The following is a 16,143-nucleotide window of genomic DNA, read 5'->3' on the forward strand; positions in this document are numbered from 1 at the left end:
TATCATTGAGCTAAATATGAATCGGGAAGCACTCATTGATATGAGAGAAGTCTCCCTTGTCCCGTATGGGATGTTGTGGAACAATGTTTTTTTTTTATTTCAGAAGCACTTTCAGTGATTTCCGTCTAATTTTTACAATTTATCATCGATTGCATTCATACAAAAACCATTCTTAACTTGATTGTGTAAACCTGGAAAACCTATAAAGGATGTATATATGCATATATACCCAGCAAAATTTGAAGGAGGGGGTTTTTGTTATAAAATTACAAATTAAATGTAGGTTCACGAACTAGAAATTCTTAAAGAAGTGCTGTTGGAGTCCATGTCGAAATCTGAACTGGTGATGAGAAGATAATAGGAAAGCTTTTGTAAGATGAAACAAAATCAGTGGCTGAGAGTGGACGAAGTAAACTCTGTTGCGGTGCAGCGGCGGTGATTAAATTGAAATTTTGGGTGTAAACTTTATGCTGATAAATTAGTTCTAGTTATTTCATGAATTAGTTTAAATTAATAAAGAGTTTTGTTTATCATGAAAATAATATTTCAATACAGAATTTTCCAAACAAGACATGAAAATGTCATGCCAAAGGGTTGGTGAAAACGACATGTCAAAGCATTGGTCAAAATGACATGCTTAGGATCCGAAAATGAATGTCATCTTATGGTGGTCACGCTCATATAAAATTCATGAGTGAAAATGCTAAAAAGATGACATGCCAGATCACTTTCACCCATGATTCAATAGCATCCTTGGCATCGAACATTTTGCTAGGTAGTAATATTGTATATTGGCGGATGAAAAGGGATTCACTTGTTCAAGTCACGATCGGGAAGCTCGATTTTCACCCTAGCCATATGGTCTAAGGGCTTTTTTGCTCAGTACAGTCCAAAGATCAGAGACGCGAAGCGACCATTAAGATATTTTTCCTTCCGTACAAATCGCCTCACCATAATATACCCAGCAAAATTTGAAGGAAGGGGTTCTATGCGATGACGTGATTTCATGACATATTTTGCATTGGTTCAAAGCAAGTCGTGGAAGATCCGATCTTTTCATTAGCATATAAACCCATGCAAAGGAAATCGTGAAAGATCCGATCTTTTCATCAGCATTTGAAACATTTGTACAGATCACTAGAAACAAACAAGTCGATTTGTACATCCCTACATGTAGCGACATCAAAACAAAAGAGTATACATTTCCAAAATTTTTGTTATAAAACAAGTAAGCCAAGGCTATAGTCGGACGGGGCCGACCATGCAATACCCTACACCTTTACCCCTGGGAAAAAGCTTTCCACATATCAACATTTCTTTATGGAACAAATCAACTTATTGTAGGAAGTAAATTTGTGGATTCTGGTACCGTATCACACAAAGCTTAAAACATAACATAATAATTGTTTCACAAACATCCCAAAAGGAACAGCGTTCAACGATATGGAACCCACAGCTTATCTCAGAGTCCAAACTGCGTGTCCTACGACACCACTTGTAGAGTAGTTTTACATGACTGAAATACTCAGAAAATGTCACAAACCTTACAGAAGGATATTTTGCAACCGTTGAAAATTTGATTTTGCCTGCCTGATGAATCGTTTTAAAAAAGATGGCAAAGTGACCCATGCTGCAATGTATGTATAAAAATCCAGTTGGACAATTAACACGCTAGCGCACCATGTTATTTGCAATAATGCAACAACTGGGAATGGGAAAATATGGTTCTCTACACATACCCCATTATATATTAAGCAGTAGGCCCGTTATCTAGCAGACACTATATTGGAATTTTCATCAGGGGGAAGATCAGTAGTTATATTTTTATATGTAGTCTACTTTGCCAAAAATATTTTTTTGTAATTTTCATACCAAAGTAATGATCAATTTCACCCGCTAAATAATATCAGATCATTATCCAAAATTGTAAGCATCTTCCTCCACCTAACTCCCAACCTCGTGCAAAATATCGTGTTTATTCGGCTATAATTGCGACCTCTAGCCTGTTTATCATTACACTACGAACAAATCACTGGGTATATTAGGCTGTAACTCTGTTATCTTATCATGTACACCAACACAATTGACATCAATAGAAAGGTCAAGCGTTCTTCTTCCAAGTATAGCTTACTTGGCCGGAATGTCTCTTCCAGGAACAAAGATATAAGCTGTATATTAAAATTTTTCACAATTTTCACACAAAAGTTTTGGTCCATTTAACCCTCTAAATATTATCTGATGGTCATCTCAAATTGCAAGCTACTTCTTTGTCATACACTCTTAACTTATTTAAAATTTTGAGGCGATCTGACTATTATTGCGACCTACAGAGCATCTACAAAATCGGATAAAAATTAAGTTTTTGGTCCATTTCACTCGCTAAATATTTCAGGATCATCACCAATTAAAATAGCGATCTATTCTGATGTAAAACCGATCTCCATACCAAATTTCATGACGATCGGTCTATAATTGCGGCCTGGAGTTTGATTACAATTTATAATGGACAGACGGACACACGGACGGACGGACGGACACACATCTCAAAATCGCTTTATCTCGCCGAGATATGAAGATTGGTATACCACATTGAGGGTCTCCGACGAATATTTCGCGGTGTTACATGAATTTTTACCAAAACAAACTTATAATACCCTTTCCACATAGTTGTGTAGGGTATAATTACAAATTAAAAGTAGGTTCACGAACTAGAAATTCTTAAAGGAGTGTTGTTGGAGTCCATGTCGAAATCTGAACTGGTGATGAGAAGATAATAGAAAAGCTTTTGTAAGATGAAACAAAATCAGTGGCTGAGCGTGGACGAAGTAAACTCTGTTGCGGTGCAGCGGCGGTGATAAAATTGAAATTTTGGATGTAAACTTTATGCTGATAAATTAGTTCTAAGTTATTTCATGAATTAGTTTGAATTAATAAAGATTTTGGTTTGTCATGAAAATCATATTTCAATACAGAATTTTCCATTTTCCAAACAAGACATGAAAATGTCATGCCAAAGGGTAGGTGAAAACGACATGTCAAAGCATTGGTCAAAATGACATGCTTAGGTTCCGACAATGAATGTCATCTTAAGATCCGAAAATGAATGTCATCTTATGGTGGTCACGCTCATATAAAATTCATGATTGAAAATGCTAAAAAGATGACATGCCAGATCACTTGCACCCAAGATTCAATAGCATCCTTGGCATCGAAGATTTTGCTGGGTATATATCTGCGGACTGAAACATTTTTCCATGTTTCCTCTAAAAATGTCCTACTTTAACTAAAGATAATTTAATATCATATTGTAAATTCGTATTATTGTAGTGGATATCCCCAACTCTGAAATGGCTAAGAACTCATATATAGGGATGTCCATAGCGGTCTTACACATAGCGGATTTGACGTAAAGTCCATTAAATAGCGCAAAACATCATTTTTAGAGAAACAATATTCCGAATAATCAAAAGTAATGCAGCTCGTTTAACTTAAACGGACAACACGAAAATTCATTTCACATCAGCTTGATCTATTTTACTAGAGGACAAATATTCCAATTACCGTTGACTCCAAACAATGTCATGATTAGGCAGTACCACGTGATTGTTTATCTTGACGGTGGTCATTGCAACAACAACAAACACTTCTCACAAAAATATCACATATAAAATGTGTTTGTGTAGTTTTCTTATTCATTATTTTGTTATTCTCAATTCTTCTTTTTGCTCGTATCCGTGTTGCCTTAGTAGCTGATGTCACTGTCAGTCTTTGTCACATCTGGCAATTTACGTTTATGGGCCTTGTTATTTGCCATAATGAATTGCAACGTTTAGAATATTTTGCGTCTCGTCGTCCCGTGTTGCGCTACGAGGGCATATGGGGTAATAGATGACAACTTTCACTTTTACACGCAGAGTTCTATTGTTTTAGCGGATAAAACTACAAAACATAGAACACAGTATGCCGTTTATCTTTGAATTTTTCGTTTTTTTCTTCTTCGTTTCTGACTTGCCGCTTTCGTTGCGCCATTCCTCGCAACACTAATAACAGTCAAACAAGTGAGGAATGCCGCAAGGTATTAAGTGTTTAAAACAAAAGTTATTCTATTGAAGGAGCTTAGCGGGAACGAAGGCCAACACTCTTGTCATTCCGACACATCGACAGGGTGGCATCATTTAGGCTTATGCTAATGCCAATGGCAACGACAATCTTCCACCGACATCATTGAGCACAACGTGAAGAGGTCGTCATGTCTATGACTTTTTATTATTTCTGCTCCAAGTTTTTATGGCGCTAAACATTTCGCTCAACAGGCAAGGGGGTAAACAACTACGCTGTTAAGACCTTAAACACGTTTTCGTCAAATTCACTTAAATGTTGGCAAAGTTTGAGGAGAGCAAAACTTTCTATTCAAATTGTAACTGTGAACTTAAATGAACAATGGATGCCAACAGAAACCACTAGGTGTACTACTCAGCAACCGCTGCCTCAAGGGACTACTTTTTTTGTGCCCCAGGAACCTAAATCTGATTACAAGCATAAAATGAACCACCAGTGTCAGAGGTACCCCAGTCCTGACGAACAAACATGTGTATGTGCATGTGTATTGGTGTATTGGAGAGACTTCGTTACAAGTAAATGTGCATTGGAGAAATAAAAAAGTGGAAAGGGCAGAAAATAAAATAACCTCCTACTTTGACTATAATGAAAATGTTAAAAGTATCAAACATGTTATGGCTTCTTTCCCCTCCTACAAGAGGATAGATGACCGAATATCTTTACAGGCGGGTTGTAAAACTCTTTGCATCTCGTACACGATAAACACACTCTAACATACATTGTATGTAAGAAATGTAACGTCGTAAAGAACAAGCTCCAACAACAGCAACAAATTCAAGTAGTTTTACTTGTGGTTAATTCTTTGAGTAATTGTATTCAAAAAGAAATTTTAGTTTTAGTTGTTAGCCCGAAGGAAGAGAAGAATAGTCGAGTTGGTTGAGAGTTTAGTGAAAACCAAATTTCCTTTACAATTCAATTTGAAAAAAAAATGCGAGCACATCTTCGATTTTTAGTACAGACGATAATGAAAAAATTCTAGTCTCAAATCTGTTCGCGTTCAAAAAAATGCCCGATGCGCGCAGAAGTTATAGCGGTTTTTATTCTCTTATAAAGAAAAAATCTTTTAAAATTTCATATTTGTTCTATTGAGAAAATGTATTTATATATCAGTAACAGCATTTGATGTCCATACGTAGATGCACTATAATTTCTAAAATTAGATTTTATTTGTTGTGTATTTATTTCAGCTAAAGTCCATATTTTGTAGCTTTAATATTTGAAGAAACAAAATGTTTAACAGTGGGCAATGAAATTGATTACTACGAGCGGTGGCAGAGAAGACTATAGTTTCGGAAGCAGCCAAACTTCCTCATCAGTTCTCTTAACCGCTGACTCGGTGTCGATAAACAGGTCAATAAGAGTGACCAGAAAATTAAACAGAACGAGAAATTTTCTGTATCCTCCTAAATCTGTTGACCGCACAATTGAGTCAGAATTATCAAAATCATATACCCACTACTGTTTTTATGCTGTCTTTGCATCGCAAAGAAGACAAGCATAAGTAGTGTTGTTTGCAGTAAGCAGAGATCACAACAAAATGTTGTTTTTGCTTTATGCGTAGTCAACAAGTAAGGCCGTGCTGATTGCCTGTTATTGTTGTTGGCTTTGTATTGTTGGACTGCAAAATAATACTTGTTGTGTATTTATTCAGCTAAAGTCCATATTTTGTTGCTTTAATATTTGAAGAAACAAAATGTTTAACAGTGGGCAATGAAATTGATTACTACGAGCGGAGGCAGAGAAGACTATAGTTTCGGAAGCAGCCAAACTTCCTCATCAGTTCTCTTAACCGCTGACTCGGTGTCGATAAACAGGTCAAAATAAAAAAATAAAAAGATCTGGGAGCAAATCTAAATTATACTGGGAGTTCAACTATTTCGCTAAATGTATACTGCTAAAACTTCATCTAGAAATATGGTTTACCATCGCGAATGCTTAACTAGTTACTGTGATAACTTATAAGGATAGGAAATTAAGAGTAAGATTGAAATTCAAAATTCAAAATAATTTGAAAACTAATAAGCTTGTTATTCGCGAATTAGTTAAAGTCGGTTGATGCGCATCCGATTTTGGATAAAGCGAATCAACCTCGTTCAACATCTATGCAGTTGCATTCCTCAATGACAAAAACCTTAAAGTGGGTAAAAGTCGCGCAATGTGCATACGATTTTGAAGCGCATCCGGTTTCATTAGCGCCGATCGAAAATACGTCAATATACACCTATTTCAAATAGATTCTTCAAGAACCGCGGATGTCCCTCCACATTCTATTTTTGTTAAAAAATCCATACTCGCGTATCTCTGTAATTTATGATACGCCTTTTCGCAAATATTACAACCGCGTATAAAGGATTCTATTTATGTAAAAAAAATTAAAGAAAATATTTTTGCTGATTTTCCTATTTCCAAGGTATCTATATCCGCGGTTTGAGTGGATGGATTCGATCGCGGAAGAGCTCATTAGGTCAATGGCGTAAAAAACTAAATTCACGCGGGGTTCAAAGGAAATTGAATGACACTTGTAAATTTTAAACGCAAAAAATACTTTTTTAAGAAAGTCCACGCATCAAATTTTGGCTTTAAACTCCAATTTCTAGGAAACTGTAAGGAGCACACTCATGAGATATACATTAAACGGCGTAAAATGGCGAGTAATATAATCGTATTATGAGTTTGAAAAATTATCTTGTTGCGCGTCCGAATTATTAAAAAAAAATCAAAAAACCCCGAAATTCCGGCTTCAAAATGTCAGCATCAATTTTAGGTGGATAAGGTGGTTATATCGAAAAATCATACAGTAGTATCATGTTGCCCATGAAGTATTCTGTGATTCATTTTTTGGCAAGGGTCTATAAAAGGTAAGGTAAAGCATTTCGTTTTGAAGAATTTAAGTCATACTATATATAATATGTTAACAGTTCGCGACTTCTGATTGGGTGAAACTGATTCATCGATTGTAAAACACTTTTGGTTTTTACCAAATATATTCTCAAATATCGAATATCGGCACATATATACATACACATTATTAAAATATTGAAAGATATATTTTAAACACACGGAAGACATATTGAATATAGATCTTTTATAGATACTTGTGCATAAATTGACTGACAGACCTAATCAACATAGTATACATGGAATATAATTACACTATGCAACATTGAAAATGCAAACAACAACTTCTAGTATGGATTTTTTGAAAGTACATACTGAGACTACAAAACCCTAGTAGGGTTTTGTCCTGTCAGATCCAGTTCGGATTTTATGGCTCATCTAAACCGGGCTAAAACTACAGTTTTTTGCATATATCGGGCATTTATCTCAGAAACGAAAAGGAATTTGGCCTTGCTGTCTTTGGTAATATTGTAGCCCTAAGGTAGTAGAACTTATATTTGGAAAAGAGCACATAAGAAAAATTCCATCTAGGGCATCAAAATCGATAAAATATAGAAAATTTTATATAATTGCTGAAATTCTGGTCAGTATCAGCTAAACTATTGAGAGTTGCACCAAGTAACCCTTTGCAAAAATCTTCCAAATAAAGTTCTCAGCAATTCTTCAGAATATTCTGAAACTCTAAAATGCTTACTTCATGTTGTTTCGGCGGTATTTTGCATCACATCTTTTACAGCAAGTATTTCAAACACAGTTCACACCAACCGTTTATTCTTGCATTTCGGATTTCACCACATTACTGACATATTTATATAATTGTCGTTGCAAAATATACTGACAACAACGAGAGGCATTTTGCAATAATAGCATATTCTGAAGAGTTGTGTATTACATTCCAGCGAATATTTTTCAAAAGAAAACATTAAGAAAAAAGTAACGGTTTTGGAGATATGGTGCGAAGTGTATACAAATTATGAAAATTTTCGATATTTTATACAATTTGAGGTAATAAATGTAGTTTTTCGAGTTCATTGTTTCCACATATATTTTATTCTTGCCCATATCTACAAATTTGCTTCAGAGGTGAGATGAAAATTCACATAGGTTTCAGAGATATAGCCCAAAATTGCTTTACAAAGTCAATATTTAACCATGTTTAGATGGGGCCATAAAATCCTAGCTGGATCTGACACAACAAAACCCAACTAGGGAATTTGTAGTTTGGGTCTGTACTTTCAAAAAATCCTCAGCTCAAATTGTTTGCACAAGATTACCTTGAAAATGTTGCACAGTGTTGTAGAATTGGAACAAAGATTACTAAAAACTTAAGTGCAAGAGATGTATGCAATGTTGTAGTAGCCAGGAGTACAATGACTATTCCCACACATAATAGTCCATCTTGGAACTGGGTCTAATTTTGCGAAGCATGGATTTGCTTATGACACAAATTATATCTCCCGAAAAAACCTGTTCTGTTGTAATAGGGACCGTGAAAACAACCTTCTACGAAAAATTTCAAATAGATCCTAAAATTGCACTTTTCCCAAATTTTGTGTGGGAGGTACCCGAAGGACGGGACCGATATACTTATACTCCAAGCTGATACATGACTGGATGAAATAATACGATGTGACAAGTTTGGACCAATCAAAAAGTCTCTGCGAGAGTTATCTTGCTGATTTGCCTTTATTTCCTTGTTAATACTCTAAGCATCAAATGTCCTTTACTCCTCTTTATAATTTTATCAAAACATTAACATTTTATCAAAAAATTTCTCAATGTAGCCGCTTACACACTCAAGGTTTTAATGTACGAGTATTGTTGTTGCTTTGGGTTCACCAAGTAAAAGAAATCCATAAAAAAGAATTTAATTCGCTCGAAATGAACATTGAAGTACGTGGAGCTGCTAGTTTGCCATAATGTTTTCATTGTTTAGTGGTAATTGTTTAAAAATTAAACATGACGTAAAAAGGTGAAATTAAAAGCACGAAAATGTCATTGGGCAATAAACTTTTCACATTACTCAAACAATATTACGAGTTCCAGCATTGTTAGCATTGTTAGCTTCAACATTCTTAGGTTGAACTGAAAATTGCAATGACAATTTTTGACTTTTAAGAAATTACAATTGATAACGTAAATTAGAGTATGAAAATGTCAATTGACATATTTGGGCAGATGTTGCTAAATGTAAAAAAAATAAATGCAAATATATATTTCCAAGGTTGTCAGCTCAGTGAATTTAGGTATTGTCGGTTCTCATGTATCATTTTTCCAATGTCGGCGAAACATGCAGGATGTAGTAAGCTAACGAGGGCTTGAAGTGGGAGCAGTGGGGGCTTTGTATTCTCACCGAAATAATGGTTTTGGACCCCAAGTATGTTTGGACCAAAATTCGTTGTATGCTTGCCAGTGAATGAAATACTCGCTAAGTGGAACTATCTCGTTCACTTCGCAGTTTCAATGGCCCACGTTTTTTCTTTGAACAAACTGCGAATACTTACTATCACACGTTATATTTAATGATGTTACTCATACGTATTGGAACTAGTACAAGGAACTAGGAACTAGATTACCAAACTCTACTCCTAACGTAAAAAAATGTTTATGACAGAGAAAAAATGTAATAATTTGTTGCAGTAGCTTAACACCAAACCGTTTCGGGGGCCCAAAGTTGCTACAGTTGGGCAATTAAACGACCTAGTGTCCTAGTTGAAAAACGTATAAGTAACGTCATACAAATTAACGTGTGATATTTCGTATATATTTCGCAGTTTGCTCATACAAACGACCGGTGTCCATCGAACTAGATAGTGAACTAGGTCTTTCAATATAGATCAATTGGCATAACTCTACAAGATGCTATTTACTTAGATATTGTTTGCTGTACTTTTTAACTTTTTCTCTCATTTATTTGGAAAATGAAGTTATGCTTCTGCATTGTGACATCATTCATTGTAACCCCTTCTGATCTTCCTTATTTACTACCTCTGACCCATTCGTATGTACATCCGTCTGTTCAGTTTTTTCGGAAGTGTGTTGTTTGGCCACCTACGCCATATTACTGTGCATCATTGTAAAAGAGAGATTTTGTTCTTCCACTGACGACTTTCCTTTTTTTGGAAAAGTTGAATATTTACCCCACAATAGTGTTTTTGCCCATTCCAACCCCTTACTATTATACGAATATCACCAACACCAATAAGCTTCTTAGATCTCATTTTCACCAAAAATTTTGTGACGACCCAATCAAATTTAAGGCCCGTAGAGTGATTTCAGGGTTTAGATGAACAGACTGACGGGCGTACACATACCCAGATCGAATCAGCTCTTCGAGACATTAATTTAGGTATATATAATTTTTTTTTTCGATATGTTACAAGCTTTTGAGCAATTACCCCACATGGTTGTGCTGGGTATAAAAAAAGCATTCACTTTAAAGGTAAGGTATAGTAAAACTGTACACTTATTACAAAACCCCAAACCTTACTTCCAACACGCATACATATGTAAATTTTACACAATAACTTCTATATACTTCAATAGAATGGAAATGAGAAATTACATTTCCATAATTGTAATCTTCATAAAACCTTAACCATTCGATTAAAGAAAGGGCCCTGGGGATTTTTTTTCGCATGAATTCAAAATAAGTTTTATTCAGAATCGTTGAACAAAACTGGAGATAGGTGTAATAGTTAAATTGTCGATGATATGCAAACTGAACTATTACGAAAAGAGTGAAAATGTTTTGCCAAATATGTAAACAAGGTACATATTTGGTTATGCGTATCTTCTAGTTAAGAGGTTACCCCCAATTGTCACTTTTGAAAATTCAAAAAAATATTGGCTTTAGTGACATAAAATGTGTGCTAAAATCAATCGGAACAAAATTAAGCGCTCAAATGTCGCAGTTTGTTTATTACACCTTTTCTGTTTTTATTATACGCTGCAATTATCTGATGGGAAGTCCCTGCAAATTTCTGACACATTTTACCGGATTGAAATGTAGAAGGCCATAAATGAGTTATAAAAAGTAATATGCATACACATTTCATTACCCTCCAAGACCCAGTTCCATACCTACACCCATATTTTCACTAGTTACCTATAAATAAACAATGTATGTATGTATATTTTATGGGCTTTCATTTAACTTTTTCGAAATCGGCTATACCACCGTATAGTTTTGTGGACTTATTGAGTACATCAAAATCTTATTTTTAAATGAGGGATTTTTTTATTTTTTTTCCATTTTGGCCCACTTTTTTGCTAAAAATTAAATTTTGAATTTTAAAGTTCACCATTCTTTAAATTAATATGTTTGAAATTTTCTAGTTTCCTCAACATTTGGTAGTTCGATATTTCCATTCCAACTATCGATAGCCATCGATACGATTTTCCCATATTGCCTGAAATCTCATATCAATCTTCGCTACGATAGTCTGTAGTCTGCAGTGGTCTTAGTGTCCTGACTACAATGAAACGTCAAGCTTCAAAATTCAAAACGTATGAGTAACGTCATACAATCTAACGTGTGAAATTAAGTATACGCACTGTTATTCATAACGCATAAAAAATGTGGAAATTTCTGAGTAAAATCGGACACTTTTGCAAAAAATCAAATGTTTTGCTGAGGAGCAACATCAAAAAATAAAGAAAATCAAAAATCTTGTCTTGTTATCTAAAAATATTTCCAATTATATGATTTTTTCCGGAAACACACATCCATAATGTCAAATGTTGATTTATTTCCATTCTCCACAACTTCATATAACTTTGTGTACCTTTTGTTGTATTGACTAAATTGCCATAGTTCAAATTCATACAACTCAGGAAATTCCCTCCCCTTTGACCTTATGACCGACAGGTAAAGCCCTTTTAAGTATTTAAAAAGTTAATTTGAAAAGAAACAAAAGAGTGGGCGAATCCTAAGGTATGACGGCAAAAGGAAGCAAAACTACATACATACAAAATCATTCATATACCCACAAGCGGGACATGGAATACAAAAGAAACACAATTAAAAGTATCTACTCTGTAGTGAATAGTTGACATACCCAAGATTCCATCCGGTGCAGTGGTGAAAGTGGCCTGCCTGCCTCTATGAATGCGATTGTCTCTGTGTGTGTGCGCGCTTTACTCAATAGCAGAGTGCTGCTAATGGCTTCGCCGGTATGTCTCACAAGGTCTTTCGAAGAAATGGTCTCAATATTTGTTATGTTGTCGGTGGCGCTCTTGTTGTTGTTGTTACAGTCAGAGGAAATTTAGATGGCGTTCACTCATTGGCAGCAGGTGCAGGGTCTACTTTTTTCTTACTTGTTTTCTTTTACTTATTTGTGTGTTTTTTTTTTTCTTCTTTCTTTAGAATTATGTGGAGGTCATTCATTCAGAAGAAAGTGAGAGCCACATAGACATAGAATATAGACTTGGGTCTATAGCTATCCGAAGTAGCAGCATTAACGGTTGCGAGGAAAAGTGGGCACAGTGTATTTTTTATTTATTTCTTCACACTTTTTATGAAATTTTTCACTACTTTTTATGTGGCGGCATTTATTCTTTGCTTTCTTGACATGGACTTTTTTGCTACACTTTATTATTTTGTTGGCACTTGAACTAGATTCTAAAAATGATGCCAATAAGACTGGCGGTGGAACTAACACTATCACAGCCCAACGCACTGGCACTCACATGGACAGAAAACAATGAAGAAGGCTGGCTGGCAAGCAGGCAGGCAGGGACAGCACAGACAGACTGCCGTTAATGATGTATCGTCGACGACAAGAACAGCCACAGTGAGAGGGACGAAAACGACGATGATGGCGTCGACTAAAGTATGTGATATAAATATTTATGTAGTTTTTAGTATTTATTTATTTATTATGTACGCTTGAGCTGGTGAATGCTGGATCGCTGGCTGGATGTATGGTTGTATCGGGATACTTTTGTGAATATGAACTAGAAATGCTCATTTGGATTTTGGAATTATGACAGCATTTAGTTATGCTTTTGTGCTGTTGAAGCAAAACAATTTGTTATTATTATTGTTGTATTAGCACACACACACGCGCGCACTCTTATATTCATATTTATATTTATGCTGAATCCATGTTCGGTTTAGGATTTGGAATTTTATTCACTTAATTATGCAAAGATTCATTTAAAATATATTTTTATTTGATTTATATTTCATTATTTGTATTCTCTGTAAATATTTTTAAAATACACACTATTTGATATACGAGTATGTACATATGTATGTAGGTACATCGAAATAAAAATAAACTACTAAACTATTTGTGCAAATTATTATTATCGTTGTTTAGTTGTTTGTTGTTGTTATTTTTGTGTTGGATTAATACAATTTCAATTTTATTTCTAAACTAAAAACGTAATGTCGTCAAAATGTCGCGGCGCGTTGAGAATCACCATTTACTAAAAATACGACATCGATTATGAAGGCACAGCAGCAGCATCACAAGCACACTCAAGATAAAGGCCCAAATCCGAAACGAAAAAGACGAAGAATAAAAAAATGAAAATGTTTCTCTTTTAGCAAAATATTACCACGCGACGTAATTTCGAAAGAATTTCTTAGAGCTGCCGGCCAAAAAGTTTTTTATTTTATTTTTGCTTTGCTTGCTTTTAAATGCGTTCGACATACACACATGTACGCATTCACGGTCTAACAAAAACAAAAACATTGACCACACTTGTAAATGTTTGCATATCAGAAAAACGTACGACAAGACAAATTCGTCGCTGTTTGTTTTTGTCTTACACTTGTAATTTTCAATATAGAACTCGACTAACTAAGCCGACCTTGAGGATGCCACATATTTCATGGACATTATCTAGAAGGGGAGCTTCAATGTATTTCTAATTCACTTCTTCTCACATTTCGTTAGCTGCCCCACGATCAAAGATAGGGCAGTGATTTCATATGGCCGCTTCTTTCCCTCAAGGAATGCAACTGTTTCTCACACACAAACACTTATCAACGACCTAGGCACACGCACAACCTTACTCGCATACCATCTATCTTTAAGAAAATATTCGCGTTAACGAACACTCGAACAAACAAATGATTCGTTGTTGTCTTAGATTCGATTGAATTCCAGAGATGCGACGAAAAGAGACACGTTTCCTCGTTTTGGGATACACCGTGCGGCGACTACAACGTTACGCTTTAAGCATCCAACACGAACTGAATGTAGTGGCAGGACCGCATTTGGGGAAAACTGAAAAGATTCCGATGATTGCATGCATGCTGATTCTAAAGAAAATTTCCCAGTATTTTTCTTGTATCCCCATAAAATCTCTTAAGTGAGGCAAATTCTCTTAACTCCTATCGTTTGTGAATGAGAGAACGGTCACATGCTTCGATGTTAGTGTGTGTGTGAATTTATGTTTTTGTGAGTGTGATGATGCCTTAATGCTTATTTGTTTGGGGGCATGTTGTTATTCCATTCAATAATTCATTGTGACATGAACGCAGCACTCGAATAGCAACAAATTACTGAATCCATCTAAATGTAGAAAACAGATAATTTATATCCTTGATGTTACAGTTACCAGCTAGATACACCAACACTTTCAAGATCATCATCGTAGACTAGCAGGTAAACTATGTTCTCCATAGACTTTGCCAACGTTGGTGTTTCGTGTTCAGATTACTTTATAAAGACTGCGACAATTTGTTTGTTAACCCACAATGTGGCAGACAAGTCATTTCAGATGGTTGTGGGATCTTACGAACGCCAAGCCAAAGATTTATTAAAAATTGTGAAAGTGTATTTCATGTTTTATTTTAAGTTAACATGTAACAAGTAAAAAAGCCGAAAGTTCTGCCGGGCCGAACTTTTATACCCTCCACCATGAAATACTCTGAACGTATACCTATCTTGACAATCTTTAGTGGAGAAGTTTCTATTCCATTAAGAACATTGTAACGTGACCGTTTCATACAATTCTTACATCTCATTCGACCAACATTTATATCCATTCCACCTTAATATTTCCATTATAACGTCAGTATCAAACATACAAACTTACCCCATACTCAATATTGGTCAACAATCATATAGCATATGTTGGGTTCAATGCAGTTAACGACAATCCCCTTAATTTATAATTCTCATTCACTTCGTGTAATTACTCGAATATGTATTCTGGTTTCATTTACCGAAGACACCGATCACCAGCCGACAAAGTGCGACAAGACGTGTGGCTCGTCTGCAGTCTCGTTACTCCTTAGCTACGATTCGAACACGCTCTTAGCAAGCTCCAAGTCTCTTAGCAAGATCCATGCTCTTAGCAAGCTCCAAGCCTCTTAGCAAGCTCAACGCTAATAGCCAGATCAACGCTCATAGCCAGCTCAATGCTCATAGCCAGCTGACCTCTTCCTCCACAGCAACCCGAATGCCATTAAGTCGAGACATACTCCCGACGACCGATACATCCGACAACTGCCGAGCTGACAGCCGTCCGATTGCCCCGAGCCGAGTCGTGTAGAGTCGAGTCACACCCGATAACTGCCGAGCCGAAAGCCACCTGACTGCCCCGAGCCAACAGCAACCCGAGTCTTGTAGAGCCGAGCCACACCTTACAACTGCCGAGCCGAAAGCCAACCGATTGTCCCGAGCCAACCGATTGTGGAGCCGAACCGACAGCCGCCGAATGGCACAGAAACGAATTCAACTAATAACTCACATTGCATCCACTCTCCACACGCACAGACATATATTAATCGTTCATCAAACACCAAGAGTTGACAATAAAGATTAAACTTGTAACCACTCGTGTTTTACTTAAGGTTTGTGGGTCCTTAGGCCGACCCTGACAAAACCACTCATGTTAAAATCAAATGCCAAATTTCAGCTAGTTTGGTCAAAAATACCTTAAATCGGGTGGTACCGTTATATGGGGGCTATACCAAAACGTGGACCTATGTAGCCCATCTTCGAACTTGACCTGCCTATGGAAAAAAACACTCGGGTGCTAAATTTTAGCGTTCTATCTCAATTATTGCGAACGCTAGAGTGATTACAAAAGACGGACGGAAAGACGGACATTACTAGATCGTCTTGGGATTTTATCCTGATCAAATATATATATATACATTAT

The 16,143-nt window shown here is 35.9% G+C and overlaps 1 protein-coding gene across 8 annotated transcripts in view; it reads right to left on the bottom strand.

The window, feature by feature from the left end:
• The window catches only part of Neto (Neuropilin and tolloid-like), a 151,448-nt gene extending 137,204 nt beyond the window's left edge, over positions 1 to 14,244 (bottom strand). For 4 of the 8 annotated variants that reach the window (XR_012411853.1, XR_012411852.1, XM_073978374.1 and 1 more), the window contains exon 1: positions 12,078 to 14,226. The gene's annotated coding sequence lies outside the window, so the exon portion shown is untranslated. Of the gene's footprint in view, positions 1 to 12,077 lie in introns of all 8 variants that reach the window. The other 4 variants (XM_073978375.1, XM_073978379.1, XM_073978380.1 and 1 more) reach the window with 3 other exon arrangements.
• Between the last annotated feature and the right edge of the window lie 1,899 nt (positions 14,245 to 16,143).

Source organism: Musca autumnalis, unplaced genomic scaffold (assembly GCF_047663935.1).
Source record: "Musca autumnalis isolate F117 unplaced genomic scaffold, ASM4766393v1 scaffold_3, whole genome shotgun sequence".
NCBI classification, from domain to species: domain Eukaryota; kingdom Metazoa; phylum Arthropoda; class Insecta; order Diptera; family Muscidae; genus Musca; species Musca autumnalis.